Source organism: Schistocerca nitens, chromosome 7, assembly GCF_023898315.1.
Source record: "Schistocerca nitens isolate TAMUIC-IGC-003100 chromosome 7, iqSchNite1.1, whole genome shotgun sequence".
Lineage (NCBI taxonomy): Eukaryota > Metazoa > Arthropoda > Insecta > Orthoptera > Acrididae > Schistocerca > Schistocerca nitens.
Genome location: NC_064620.1, coordinates 32,327,729 through 32,343,192, shown reverse-complemented (window position 1 = coordinate 32,343,192; position 15,464 = coordinate 32,327,729). Strand labels below are relative to the sequence as shown.

Below are 15,464 nucleotides of genomic sequence, written 5' to 3'. Positions count from 1 at the left end.
CACACTCCGCTGTAGAGTCAAAATTTCATTCTAGACGCAATACAAAAGTTTGGAAACCAGGATAATCTAGACTGATAGGCTGCCGAGAACGTTGAGAATAATTTCTTGAAAGACACAGATGCTCACAATTCTGCCACTGACGCAATCCGCTCTAGGTAAACTGGTCAAATAATATACACTCCTGGAAATTGAGATAAGAACACCGTGAATTCATTGTCCCAGGAAGGGGAAACTTTATTGACACATTCCTGGGGTCAGATACATCACATGATCACACTGACAGAACCACAGGCACATAGACACAGGCAACAGAGCATGCACAATGTCGGCACTAGTACAGTGTATATCCACCTTTCGCAGCAATGCAGGCTGCTATTCTCCCATGGAGACGATCGTAGAGATGCTGGATGTAGTCCTGTGGAACGGCTTGCCATGCCATTCCCACCTGGCGCCTCAGTTGGACCAGCGTTCGTGCTGGACGTGCAGACCGCGTGAGACGACGCTTCATCCAGTCCCAAACATGCTCAATGGGGGACAGATCCGGAGATCTTGCTGGCCAGGGTAGTTGACTTACACCTTCTAGAGCACGTTGGGTGGCACGGGATACATGCGGACGTGCATTGTCCTGTTGGAACAGCAAGTTCCCTTGCCGGTCTAGGAATGGTAGAACGATGGGTTCGATGACGGTTTGGATGTACCGTGCACTATTCAGTGTCCCCTCGACGATCACCAGTGGTGTACGGCCAGTGTAGGAGATCGCTCCCCACACCATGATGCCGGGTGTTGGCCCTGTGTGCCTCGGTCGTATGCAGTCCTGATTGTGGCGCTCACCTGCACGGCGCCAAACACGCATACGACCATCATTGGCACCAAGGCAGAAGCGACTCTCATCGCTGAAGACGACACGTCTCCATTCGTCCCTCCATTCACGCCTGTCGCGACACCACTGGAGGCGGGCTGCACGATGTTGGGGCGTGAGCGGAAGACGGCCTAACGGTGTGCGGGACTGTATCCCAGCTTCATGGAGACGGTTGCGAATGGTCCTCGCCGATACCCCAGGAGCAACAGTGTCCCTAATTTGCTGGGAAGTGGCGGTGCGGTCCCCTACGGCACTGCGTAGGATCCTACGGTCTTGGCGTGCATCCGTGCGTCGCTGCGGTCCGGTCCCAGGTCGACGGGCACGTGCACCTTCCGCCGACCACTGGCGACAACATCGATGTACTGTGGAGACCTCACGCCCCACGTGTTGAGCAATTCGGCGGTACGTCCACCCGGCCTCCCGCATGCCCACTATACGCCCTCGCTCAAAGTCCGTCAACTGCACATACGGTTCACGTCCACGCTGTCACGGCATGCTACCAGTGTTAAAGACTGCGATGGAGCTCCGTATGCCACGGCAAACTGGCTGACACTGACGGCGGCGGTGCACAAATGCTGCGCAGCTAGCGCCATTCGACGGCCAACACCGCGGGTCCTCGTGTGTCCGCTGTGCCGTGCGTGTGATCATTGCTTGTACAGCCCTCTCGCAGTGTCCGGAGCAAGTATGGTGGGTCTGACACACCGGTGTCAATGTGTTCTTTTTTCCATTTCCAGGAGTGTATATCAACGCTCATCAACAGCTGAAGGTATTAATATAATTCTAATTTCTGCTACATCTGTTAGAAGGTGCAGATGTTACTGAAGGTGTTGTTGCATACGCAGATGACATCGTAGTAGTTGTGTCTGCAGACTCCAGATCGAGACTTGAGGAAAAGACGAATGACGAGCTTGCTCAAATGCAGCATTGGTGCAAGGGCAACAAACGGACTACAGCTGTTCATAACACCACATACACACTTTTGAAGGGAAGACTTTATCTTGCCAGAAATCCCTCCGTGAGGCTTGACGGAATTCCTGTAAAACGCAGTACTGTTTGTGGGTATTTTAGCAGTCTTCTAGCCAAGAGAAAAAACATTTTCTAGAACATGTAAAATCTGTTACTCAGAAAGTGGTTAAAATTGTGCATAAGATTGCCCGTGCTGGCACTGCTGACTATATATTAGCTTCGCATATGGTGCGGTCGGGCGTATCGCCTTCGACTTGACAGCTACAAAAGATTGCTCCCACGAGTTCAGAGGAAAGTAATTCTGAGGCTCACCGTTGCCTTTCGCACTACCCCTGTCAAGTGATTACTGATGATCCTGCGCATATGTCCAACGGATATGGTGGCACGTTACAGGGCAGCGATGTATTGGTTGGGGCGTGGCCAATATGATCGTGTGTACGAGGTCACAGGAACTTATATTATCATAAAAGATATTTACGAGCTTGAAAGTTGGATGAATTGCAGTCTGACTGAGACTCTGAATGCACTGCAAGGTGGGTTACAATATATTTCCAAGCATTAGGAACAGTCTCAAACTGCGTGACATCGCCCCTACTCGAGGTATAGTGCATGTATTGACAGGTCACAGTTGATGTCCCAAACATTTGCAGTGAGTGGGATGTAGTAACACAGCAATCTGTGAATGTGGAGAGGAAGGCTCCGCCGATCCTGTGGTTTTCAGTTGTCACTTTTCAGGTAGAGAGAGAGAGACTGCAGACAGTTTGACTGTGATCTGCAGGCAATTGAAAGTGGCCAAAACTTTCGGGCTACAGTTATTATGATTGCACGTAGAATATCTAAATATTTCAATTTTCTGTTTTATTTTTACATTAATACTACAAATGGTTGCTGTTAACATAATTTATTACTATCTGCAAAATATAAATCATTGTATGTCATCATGCCTATTTCATATGTATGACCTTTTTAGAGTTTACAGTTAACAAGTCAAAAGTTCGAGGCAATAAATTGAAATTAAATTGAAAATTGGATTGACCTCGCTGAGGAGAAGTTTTCTGGGCGTCTTTTCACTTGTCAAAGGCGCTACAGCCTCGCGGGGTAGCCGCGTAGTCTTAGGGGCTTTGCCACGGTTCGCGCGGCTGCCCCCGTCGGAGGTTCGAGTTCTCCCTCGCGCGTGGGTGTGTGTGTGTTGTCCTTAGCGTAAGTTAGTTTAAGTTAGATTAAGTAGTGTGTAAGCCTAGGGTCCGATGACCTCAGCAGTTTGGTCCCATAGGAACTTAAGACAAATTTCCAAAAACAGACGCTAACCGCAGGGGTGTTCGGCAAGTACATGGATTCGTGCGAAGCTGTCGTCGCTACGGTCAATGGCTGTGAGCAACAACGTGTACAATGAAATTCCGGCAAATCGCTCCTCATTTTAATGGTGAACTAAAAGAACCAGTGAGTGGCGCTACCATTCACAATTACCTCCTCAGTGTACGTAAGTCACTACATGTGTACTGCTTCTCACCGTAAGTCACATGCCACAGAGATTAGCATGAGTGCAGAAACAACACGATTGAGTGGCATTAAATGTTGCGTGATGCTACGACACAAGTCTGCCATCCAACTATTACAGTAAATTAAATATGTTAGGGACTTGGATTCTGTGCTTGTTTTGCCCGTGCGCTGGCTAGACTGGAAGCGATAAGGGGACGGTACCACTTACAGGTGAAAACCTCGCGTGTATTCTCCGAAGTCACCTCCTGGTGACCAGAATGGCATTAGAAAGCGACACCTAACGATGTCTAGAGTGGACCCCAAATACTGTTGAAAAATGGTTCAAATGGCTCTGAGCACTATGCGACTTAAGTTCTGAGGCCATCAGTCGCCTAGAACTTAGAACTAATTAAACCTAACGAAACTAAGGACATCACGCACATCCATTCCCGAGGCAGCATTCGAACCTGCGACCGTAGCGGTCACTCGGCTCCAGACTGTATCGCCAAATACTGTCACAGAAAATCAGGAAACGGTGATAATGTCATACACCAACAAACAGAATAAGAGAGAATTTCGATTAGGCTAACAGACACAAGGCAACAGGAAGTACGGTTCGTGACCATAAAGCACGCTCAGTTGCATAAATCGCACCTGAGTGATATCAGAAGTTGATTAGCTGATTGTAGAACAGCTAGATGATGGGACGTGCATTTTTTTCTCTTTTCGCCTGTTAAGTAAAAAACCCAACTGATGGACAAAGGAGACACTAAGTATTTTCTGTCAATAACTTTTGCACTGTGTCATACTTCCTCTCCTCTCTGTACCCTTCTCAGGACGTATGAGGACATGTATGAATGCGATGGACTTTGGAAGGTGAAGGGCTGTTCCAAAGAGAGTAAAACGATGAAGTACTGTAAGCTTCCCAAAAGAAAAACTAGGCAAGCTAAATGCAGGGAGTACTTGGGAGACCTCAGAGAGATCGCTCCTTAGGAATGTAGAGGGCGGAGGTTAGCCTTCAGTCAGTAGAAACGTTGCAGTTCAAACAGTGGCCTTGGTGTCGCGTGGGTAGTTATGCCGTTAAACGGGGCGCGCAGAGGACAGGACGGAGCAGTACCGGCGCTCAGTCTGGATGATGGTAAGGTGTGATAAAAAGGCGGTGTACCGTCACTGATACAGTTCGCGATGTATTAGTTAATTACAATGAAATGAGTACCCCTAGATGCATAGAGGCGCACAGTTGAAAATGTGTGTCCCGACCGGGACTCGAACCCGGGGTCTCCTGCTTACATGGCAGACGCTCTATCCAGCTGAGCCACCGAGGACACAGAGGATAGGGCGACTGCAGGGACGTATCTCTGGCACGCCTCTCGTGAGACCCACATTCCCAACTTATTGTCCCACATTATATTCATAATGCCCCTGCCCATTATACTCATCACTCGCGGCTTTTTGCTGATTCCTGTAAGAGTTCGGGCACTGTTTGTGCATCAGCACAGAAGAAGATGGTCAAATGGCCGGTGAGCCTTAACTACATATATGTGAAGATGGTATCTGTTCTTTCGGAGCCGGCCGCTGTGACCGAGCGGTTCTAGGTGCTTCAGTCCGGAACCGCGCTGCTGCTACGGTCGCAGGTTCGAATCCTGCCTCGGGCACGGATGTGTGTGATGTCTTAGGTTAGTTAAGTTTAAGTAGTCTCAGTCTAGGGGACTGATGACCTGAGATTGTAAGTCCCATAGTGCTTAGAGCCATTTGTTCTTTCAGACATATATATTAGTTAAGTTTGTCGAGGTTACAGAAGTACGTAATGATGTCGTAAGAGTGATTATTTTGACGGGCGAATTCAGAAATTTGTGGGTCTTAGCTTATTTCGTCAACGGGTAGAAATACTAAATTTTTCGAGTAATTCTCTTTCTAACATAGACGCGAGAACATGTGGCTCCCTCGGAGCGAAAAGAGTAACAAGTACTTCCTAATGGTACTAGAAGCCCGATCGCGCTTTTTTAAGTCATTTTGTGAATTTTGGTTGTTTTATTTGGGTGTTATGTTCACACCACGGGTATGCGCCATGTGAAAATGAGCGCCATAGCAGCCATAATATCCCGGTTTTGCAACGTTTCAAAAAGAAATGTTCAAATGTGTCTGAAATCTTATGGGACTTTTTGCAACGTTTAATAACGATGAAGGATTAATATATTTATTCCAAATTAAGGGAGGTGTGTTTTGCGCAATTGATGTTTTTTTTATTGATTTCCTGTGTGTTAACGCTAATGGTTTTCTTCGCTGGGGACACGTATTGTGAGTATGTCTGTGGCTTATCTAAGGCAGGAAGATGTTAGTGCAATGTTTCATGCCTCTTCAACAGCAATTTATTGAAAGCTAATCCTGTGAATATTGAGGTACAGTGTCTATGCGTTTGGAACAGTCATGTGAAAGGTAGTGATCTGCATAATTCATTTATCCTCTGGGTTTCACATGTAATCACATCTGATTATCTTTAGCCTCCCCCCCCCCCCCTCCGCCCCATTGCAACTTAAAGGTGGATCTTCCTGAAATATTTTAAAGCTACAAGCACGTAGGTTAGAGTGAACCTATCACGTCATTATCACTGATAAAGTGGATCCACATTATCACAATCAATCAAAACTTATATTGTCTAAATTCTGTAATTAGGAAATGCCCCCTCTTGGCGCGCCTCTCGAGCGCAGATGAATATTGCGTGTGCTCAGGCATGTCGATGTGTAGCTTCCCAGCCTTGTGTGACCGTTCTTTGCTTTCATTTTTATGGTAGTGCTATTTCGCGTAATGCTTCGCTGTTTACTTCAGCATGTAGATGGATGGGAATGTTGTACCGAAGAGAGAGAGAGAGAGACCCTCTACCCTATCTCCTTATAGCGTGACCATTGGTAGCGTAAGAGTAAGAGAACGATTAAGAATTTCATCACAACTCGACAGTAACAACAATGTCTGCAACGAGTCGAGAACATGTTCAAATATACATTAAATTTTCAGTTACGTTAAAGTATGTGTTGGACTTGCAGAGAATTACATTTCCTATCCGAGTTACTTGATTATTAATTTCATTTCACAGCTATAAATAAGTAGGAGCCCTCCTTTAGCAATCTTAAGTGATGTTAAATTAATTAGTCATTCCCCCTTGACAATTAAGTAGAAGTCTGTTGTCCAACATGAGTAAAGAAAGCGGTTATCACCCCAATTTTTGAGCGCTCTGGTTCTGTGTACGTGTCGCGTTATGTGCATGAATTAGTCCTTTGCTGTTAATTAAAATTAGGGCCGTCGTAATTAACCACACAACAGAAAGAATTTTTTACGCTCACTTAACCTCAGCTCGCTGTAGAGGAGAACGATAAATTATAACACAGTGCCACAGTATTAGAAGAGCTCAGCTCAATCAAGGCACTCTCTCAATTGCTTCATGTCTAATAGCGTAAAGCATAAAAAACAGAAGCATATGGTAACCTTGCATGTATAAATTCTGAAAAATTATGTCAGAAGCAGACAGTATGTTAGGATAACCACACTGTAATGGCCTGGCGTTTCTCAGGAAGGGCTTAAAGTATCTAGCAGAATATGCCATCTCCCTCATTTCAGTCTCACCTCCGGTAAAGTATTAGAGACTTGATGCACTGCAGATGAGAGATAGATAGAGTGATATGCCATCCTGCCAAATGTTTGCCGTGTTAGAACTCTTTGCTGTCTGCAAAGTATTGAACCTCTTTGGTGGATTATTTGGTGTGAGACATCTCTGTTGTAACGGCTTTCCATAGACTTCTACCTTCACACATAAATTTGAGTACTTCTTCCTTTCGTACAAAATTAGTCCACCTAATTTTTAACGATCTTCGAAACATTTCAGATGCTTTCAGTTAGTCTTATAATTTCCGATGGTGCACGTTTCACTTCCACACAATGCTGCACTGTAATCGTAATCTTTCAGGAATTTCTTCCTCTCGTTGTTATCAATATTTGATACCAGCAGCCATTTTTCATTGAAGAAAAATTCGTTCGTCCAGGCCTAGCTGCTTCTAATATCTTCCTTGCTTCGATCTGCTGTAAAGTTAATTGCTAGAAAGAATGTTGGCTTCATTTCGTCTACTACTTTGTCGCCCAGTACTTTAATATCAAAGAAGTAATTTTTCTCTCTTAATTCGTCTCACATTCTTTACACTATTAATGTACTGAGCATGGTTTTCACAAGAGAAAGTTAATATGACAATTTTCCTTAGCGTATTTCCCAAAAATACTTTACTTGCTCTTCCTCCTACGACTGAAGAGATGCATCATTTAGTCGAAAGCTGCTATGATATAATCTTTTCATGTGAATCACAGTTTGCTTATCTTCGCCAATAATTTCTTTGGAGCAATATTTACAGCTCTATCCCGAATAGCACATATTGTAACACAACCCTATCTTCCGTATCACCGATGTAACTGGTACTTACATTATAACTACTATTACAGAACCACTGCTGCGTTTTACCTATCAATCTGCGTTTTACCTATGAATGTTGCACGTGGATTCGTCATATGACCTATCTCTGCTAGCGAGTATTCTCATGATCTATTGGCACTTACAAAACATTATAAGCGGTGCGTAACAGTGATCTCATTATAACCCAGTGATCTCACAACAGACCTGCGAGAGGCATAGTGGAAAACAAATGCGATTCTAAACGTGAAATACTGTACATCGTAGCTGAGGATGTAATAGTGAGCATCCCACCAGTCAGGAAAATAATGTAAAAGGCTCTTGTATACAATTTAGTTGAGCTCTCGTAGGGCAAGAAAGGAACAAGAAAAACTCGTAATATTGTGAAACGAATTGAAAACTTCCTTGAGGCTATCGTCTACTGCAATTATTAACATTTATCATCCCCTGAAAATGTAAAAGTATGAAGATAAACGCTTTAAAAACTACGATAGGCTGAGTGAGGACAGTCAATACTGTTGCTGTAGGCTATATGCGGAGTTTGCTGACGTGTAGCTGTGGCAGATTCTGACAGTTCAGTAAATTGGAGGACCTTGAAAGGAGCACATAAGAAAGTAACACGAAACTTTATGTGACATTCAAGGAAATACATGACGCCTCGATGATTATATCATCTATAGAATGAGGGGCATCATCATAAACGAGCGACATACCCCAAGGTTAGTGTTATAGGGCCACTGCGGGTTGCAGTACAATAATATTTTACGTCATCTTCAAAACTGCTGTCTTATATGGACTTAAGTTTAAAAGGCAGCAAAGAATGAAAGAATAAGACATTTTAAACGTAAAAAAATCAACTGTGCAGTGAAACAGGAACGAAAGAATGAGCAAAATCAAGGTAGTCTATTCGATAGCGAACACTCCCTGTGAAATCACAGGGGTCGTAGTATTATGTCGTTGCAGTTCTGCATTATAACATACCTGGAGCCTCCTTGGGCTGTTATCCACAATATGGTCGTGACAGTGTCGCTGAATCCGGTCCCAATCTTCGACTGCATCCTTCCTGAGGTCTACCAGTGTGTGTAGATGGCCATGCTACGAATCACTGCAAGTTTCATCTGGTCCCAAGCTTGTTGAATAGGATTCATTTCAGCAGGCACTGGTGGACAAACTGGTGTGACACGCGAAAGCACTTTCGTCCGGCGATAACTGTGGCTTCTTTGCCTTCTCTGGGAGAATGCTTATCAAACTATAACGCAATAAATACACTGAATAGTAGAAGAAGCTGTACACCTGCCTAATATCGTGTATGGTTGCACTTCTGTCACGTTCAACGATTCTCTTCAGTCGTCGTTGGTCCCGTTCTTGCACGATCTTTTTCCGGCGGCAGCGATGTCGGAGATTTGATGTTTCACCGATTTCCTGATATTCACGGTACACTCGTGAAACGGTCATACGGTAAAATCCGCACTTCATCGCTACCTGTGAGATGCTGTGTCCCATCCCTCGTGCGCCGGCTATAACACAACGTTCAATGTCACTTAAATCTTTATAACTTGCCGTTGTAGCAGCAGTAACCGATCTAACAACTGCGCCGGACACTTGTTGTCTTATGTAGGCCCTCTTCACACACTGTAGAAAAAATGGTTCAAATGGCTCTGAGCACTATGGGACTCAACATCTTAGGTCATAAGTCCCCTAGAACTTAGAACTACTTAAACCTAACTAACCTAAGGCCATCACACACACCCATGCCCGAGGCAGGATTCGAACCTGCGACCGTAGCAGTCCCGCGGTTCCGGACTGCAGCGCCAGAACCGCTAGACCACCGCGGCCGGCCACACTGGTAGACCGCAGCGCCGTATTCTGCCTGTTTACATGTCTCTGTATTTGAATACGCATGCCCATACTATTTTCTTTGGCACTTTAGTGCATTACTGCAGTTTATTACGTAAATGAATGAAAAGGTTTTGACAAACTTCTTTGCCACCGGAGTACTGGATAATTTACAACTGTCGTTGACTGTGAAAGCATCACCTGATGCACAGATTAACACAATGTTCATTTGCAGCACAAAATGCAAAATATATGAAAGTACATTTCTTTAGAAACTTAAAACAACTCGTTGGTCCTATACATCGACGTTGACTGCTCAACTGCGGTCACAATCTGGGCTAAACTCTTGCGTGCTCGACTCTACATTGACCTCAGTGAGAGGGCGCTGCTATGCTGAGAAGGAGGCGTGGTTTTCTGGAGTGCCTAACCTTGGTTGTTGCATCGAACCCTCGCTTATGTCTGTGGTACTGATTCGCTTTGCCGACTTTGGCGTGGTATCGTGATCTTTGGAAGATACCACATTCCCCCGCCCCCCCCTCCTCTCCCAACCTCTGCACCGTCGTCATGTAGGGCGGACGCACGTGACGTTGGGGGGGGGGGGGGCGGAGGAATTGGACTGAATGCGGACATAGTTGAGGAGGCAAGGAGGATAACAGTGGGCGATAGCGCCTCCCTGCACACACTACGATAGTCGATATTTTAAAAAATTCGGGAATCTGATATACCGAACTTCTAGATATCATTACAGGAATCGATATATCGAGAAATTGTTGATATATCTATATATCGACTGGAGAGATACAGTCTTGTAAAAATATCGGTTACACATTGTGAATATACTGCCGGTTTTAGAGCTGTATGTCTAACAAGGGAACAACCCCATCGCACCCCCCTCAGATTTACTTATAAGTTGGCACAGTGGATAGGCCTTGAAAAACTGAACACAGATCAATCGAGAAAACAGGAAGAAGTTCTGTGGAACTATGAAAAAATAAACAAAATATACATACTGAGTAGTTCATGCTTAAGATAGGCAATATTAAGGAGAGTGTGAGCTCAGGAGCGCCGTGGTCCCGTGGTTAGCGTGAGCAGCTGCGGAACGAGATGTCTTTGGTTCAAATCTTCCCTCTACTGAAAATATTACTTTATTTATTTTCGCAAAGTTATGATCTGTCCGTTCGTTCATTGACGTCTCTGTTCACTGTAATAAGTTTAGTGTCTGTATTTTGCGACCGCACCGCAAAACCGTGCGATTAGTTGACGAAAGGACGTGCCTCTCCAATGGGAACCGGAAACATTTGATCGCAAGGTCATAGGTCAACCGATTCCTCCACAGGAAAACACGTTTGATACATTCTATACGACACTGGTGACAGCATGTGCGTCACATGGCAGGAATATGTTGTCCACCCACCTAACTAGTACACTTGGCGAATGGGTAAAATGATTCTTCTACCTTGCCCGATTTAGGTTTTCTTGTCGATGTGATAATCAGTCCCAAAAAAGTGATGAAAACATAAGAGTTTGTCACATAAACTGAAAACAAAAAGTTAAATTTTTCACTCGAGGGAAGACTTGAACCAAGGACCTTTCATTCCGTAGCTCGTTACGCTAACCACGGGACCACGGCGCTCCTGAGATCGCACAGTTCTTGATATTGTATATCTTTCACATGGACTACTCAGTTTGTATATTTTGCTTATTTTTTCATAGTTCCACACAACTTCTTCTTGTTTTCTCGATCGATCAGTGTTCAGTTTTTCAAGGCCTATCCACTGTGCCAACTTATAACTAAATCTGAGGGGGGTGCGATGGGGAGGTTCCCTTGTAAGTCTGATGCTACCTACCTCGACACGTGTGAGCAGCCCATAGTGGTTTGCCTTCCATGTATTCTATATCAAAAATTTTGTGACTAAAGCTTTATCGCTTGTTATTTATTTTTATACGTGACATGCCAGTCTGAGTGTTTTACTTCTGATGAAGGCCCTCATAGCTGTGCCGAAACCTAGGTCAAGAGACTTCTTTTTTGCGACCGAGGGCTCCAATTGCTTTGTATATCTAAGTATTGATTTATTATTAAATATTCTGTACATCAATAAGGTATCAGCCTGCCTGATATCTTCAGAGCAAGAACTGAAAGGAAAACGACGCAAGTTCACACTTGGCGACAACCACTTTGCTAACAATGCTAATTGCATGTAAGTGCCACAATATAAGGCGTCCGATGGATCCGTCGTCCGCTTTCGTCACAAATCGGTTGGTTGGTTGGTTTGTGGGGGTTGAAGGGGCCAGACTGCAAAGGCCATCGGACCCTCACAAATCGGGTTTGTCCGGAGTACTTTATGTCGACTTCCCTGTTTTCCCATTTCTGACCAGGCCCCCACAACCGCACGAGTGGTCGACTGTGAAGAGCGGACAAACTGAATAGCTGGCCGGCGGCCATTAGAGTGGTAAACTGACGCGCGGATTTCGAATGTTTATACATCGCTTTTGGTTATAAAATGCCTTCCCTAGAGTTAGGTCACAAACACAATGCCTCATTTAAATACGTTACTACAATATAGTTTTTAATTTATGAACAAACAGCAACTAGTCACTGTTTATGAATTTATATTACGTAGTACATGGAATCTGCCGTAGCTACAAGTTATGCACTGAACCCCTAGCATTTTTCGTAGTTCATTTACGATAGATGTACGCAAAATGCATCAAAATACTCGAAGATTTGCCCACTATGTTAATAGATATTTTCTGACTCTACCTTGCTTTAGATTTTATGACGAAAAGTGCGTTATATATGGCGTAGTGCTTTGGCAACTCACGACCAAATTATCAAGTTTCAACCTAACCTAGACCATGAAAACACTACCGATCAGCCAGCTACAACAAACAAGACTTCAGGCAGGCATCCAGTATCGCATTAGTCACAATATTTACTTTCGAAGATGTACACTTCAGTTTATATGTGTGGTTTTTTCATATAATAAATAAAACTCAACAACTGTCCCATCGAGAGAAGTTGTGAAATCAGATTACAATTACACACATTCAGTTGCATTTTATAACGATAAAAAGCCTGCTAACTCAAATTTCGTGTTGCTACTCAACTTTTATAGTTAAAATAAAATGTGGTTCACAAAGAAAAATTTATCTTCTTCTGTATATGGTCTGGAAAACGAAAGATGGATGGAACAGCATCATCTTTCAGCTTTCTGTGATTTACGTAATTTTCAAGGAAACAACTTTCTTCAAAATGATCGGAACATATAAAACGGTATTCTGTCGGTCGGAAATCTTGCCTCCTGACAGCGTGTAACCATTTTTGTAACAGCTGTGGTTTTGAGAAAGGAAACCTGCAAATATATGCACAGACATTATGCTAATACCGTGTTACAAAAACATTTACTAAGCAAGTGCACTGACATACAAAACAACTTAAAATATCCACATACCTGTGAAATGTAATATTCGTTCCTTTCTCGAATTTATTTGTACAATTAATCGCTGCACAACTCTTCACCATTCTACTACTTTTGATTGGAACGTACAGACAGTAGAATTACGAGTAACAAATTCTGTATGTACGCCCCAACAAATATACAACGTTGAATCAGGGTCTTCATAAACAGCAGTACTACACAAGACATCAGACTACCACCACTATAATGGCGTCCAGCCGAAGGTTCAAATTATCCCGCGACTGCAGCGCCATCCGTGAGTCTAGTTATTTTTTACAAGGTCTTTGTTTCTGACAATGCCAGAGAGCTAGCAGCTGTATTGTCAAAATTGTGTGGTGCAGCTAAACGTTGCAGTTTCTGTTGGTAGCTCCGAGCGCCGATTACTATGACTTTCAACAACTGTTTTTGAAGAACGACGATGTGAAGAAATGGCTCTGAGCACTATGGAACTTAACATCTGAGGTCATCAGTCCCTTAAACTTAGAATTACTTAAACCTAACTAACCTAAGGACATCACACACATCCATGCCCGAGGCAGGATTCGAGCCTGCGACCGTACCAGCAGCGCGGTTCAAGCGCCTAGAACCGCTCGGCCACAACGGCTGGCCTATGTGAAGAAATAGCACATTAGTTGCGTTATATATTGTTTCTTTAACGCAACCGCTGTGGTATTTCTCCACATCGGAAATCTTGTTATTTCACTCACAAGTTCAAGTATAATGATGGCAAGCGAGTTGCATTGTGTAAACTATGCCCAAATGACTTTCGTGCAATAAAGACATAATTTTCCACTGAAGGGTTTAAGGAATCACAACCCGCACGTCGCCGTTCTCTGTGTGCAATAACAGAACACCTAATCGCGCAGAAAGATCATGACGATGCGAAAAACAGCGTCGCGTCACTGGGCGGGGAATTTCTTTCAAACTGCATGGCCACATATTGCAAAACAACGTGAATAGCTGCATCAGGAGCAGCTGCTGCGACAAAACGATGAAAGTCAAAAGGAAAATTTTGAAGACTTCAATGTCTTGAGAACCGATTTGAAAACATGATTCGTCAGATGACGCAAACGCTGCGTCAGTCCGAAAGGTAAACGAGGATACATGTCAGTGTCGGAGTGTTGGGCAGCAGGTTTGTTCAACATTTCATACTGATCATTAGACAATAACAGAGACCATATTGCAAATTTTTAGCCTTCTGGGGTCTGACAGGCTTGGCAGGATTGCATAATGCTGTCAAAGGCCGATGATCTGTCAGCAAGCCGCGCGGGGTAGCCGCGAGGTCTTGGGCGCCTTGCCACGGTTCGTGCGACTGCCCCCCGTCGGAGGTGAGGGTCGCGTGCTCCTTCGGGCATGGGCCTGTGTATTGTCCTTGGCGTAAGTTAGTTTAAGTTAGATTAAGTAATGTGTAAGCCTAGGGACCGGTGGCCTCAGCAGTTTGGTCCCACTGGAACTTAACAACCATCTCTGTCAGTAAGTAGAACTTCCAGCCGTATAATAATGGTGGAATTTCGTAACACTGTAGAGAATGGCGAGCGGCCCTTTTTCAAACAGACTGTAGTTACACTGCGCTTTGTTAACAGTTTTTGAGACAAATAGGTCTGTCAGAAGAACCAGTCTTATGGAAGAGTACTGTTTCGGCCCCTTAAGCAGATGCATCTATAGCTAACGCAACAGGCGTAGCTGGGTCAAAGTGAATAAAACGTGTACGACTTAAAAATGCCTCTTTCAGTTGGTGAGACACGTTCTGGCATTCTTCGGACCATACAAAATGAACATTTTTCTGGCACAGTCAGCTAAGCGGAGTAGTAATTTGCGGAGCGTTGGGTATAAATTTTATCTAATGTGTGAGCCTCGCCGTGACTGAGTGGAGTTCCTTAATGCTACAGGGCACCGGGAGATCTCTTATCAAGGCCAAGTGCAATGTAGTTGGACGCATGCTGCGTGCACTTATCATGAGACCTTCGGAGTTCACTATTCCTTGTTGCATTCTAAGTCAGCAGCAGAAAGAACATGAAACAAGCAGTCTAAATTTATCAAATTTTCAGCAGGCGTACGACCTGCGTCGAAAATATCATCCATATAGTTAGTACAAGAAGGGACTTTCGCTGTTAACTATTCCAGGAACTGGCAGTTTTCGAAAGTGGAGCAAAGCTAACAAGGGGAGGCCGCCAATTGTGAAATTCAGATTCGATTCATACTGCGCATAATAAAAACTCATGGCCAGAGATGTAATGTGGCAAAGCACCAAGATGCACTTCTCAGCCGTTGTCGAGAAAATCGACAGTTAAAAGAAACCGTTTCGGTGAAATAATCTCTACGATTAATAATTTTCTACAGCGTCGTGGAGCAGCGGTAAGCGCTCGGGTTCGTAATCCGAAGGTCGCCGTATCGAATCTCGCGCCATGCAATTTCT

General features: G+C 44.2%; 1 non-coding gene across 1 annotated transcript; it reads right to left on the bottom strand.

Moving 5' to 3' along the window:
* Positions 1-4,555: 4,555 nt before the first annotated feature.
* Trnat-ugu (transfer RNA threonine (anticodon UGU)) lies at positions 4,556-4,630 on the bottom strand. The gene has a single exon. It is a non-coding gene; the product is annotated as a tRNA-Thr (tRNA).
* Positions 4,631-15,464: the final 10,834 nt, after the last annotated feature.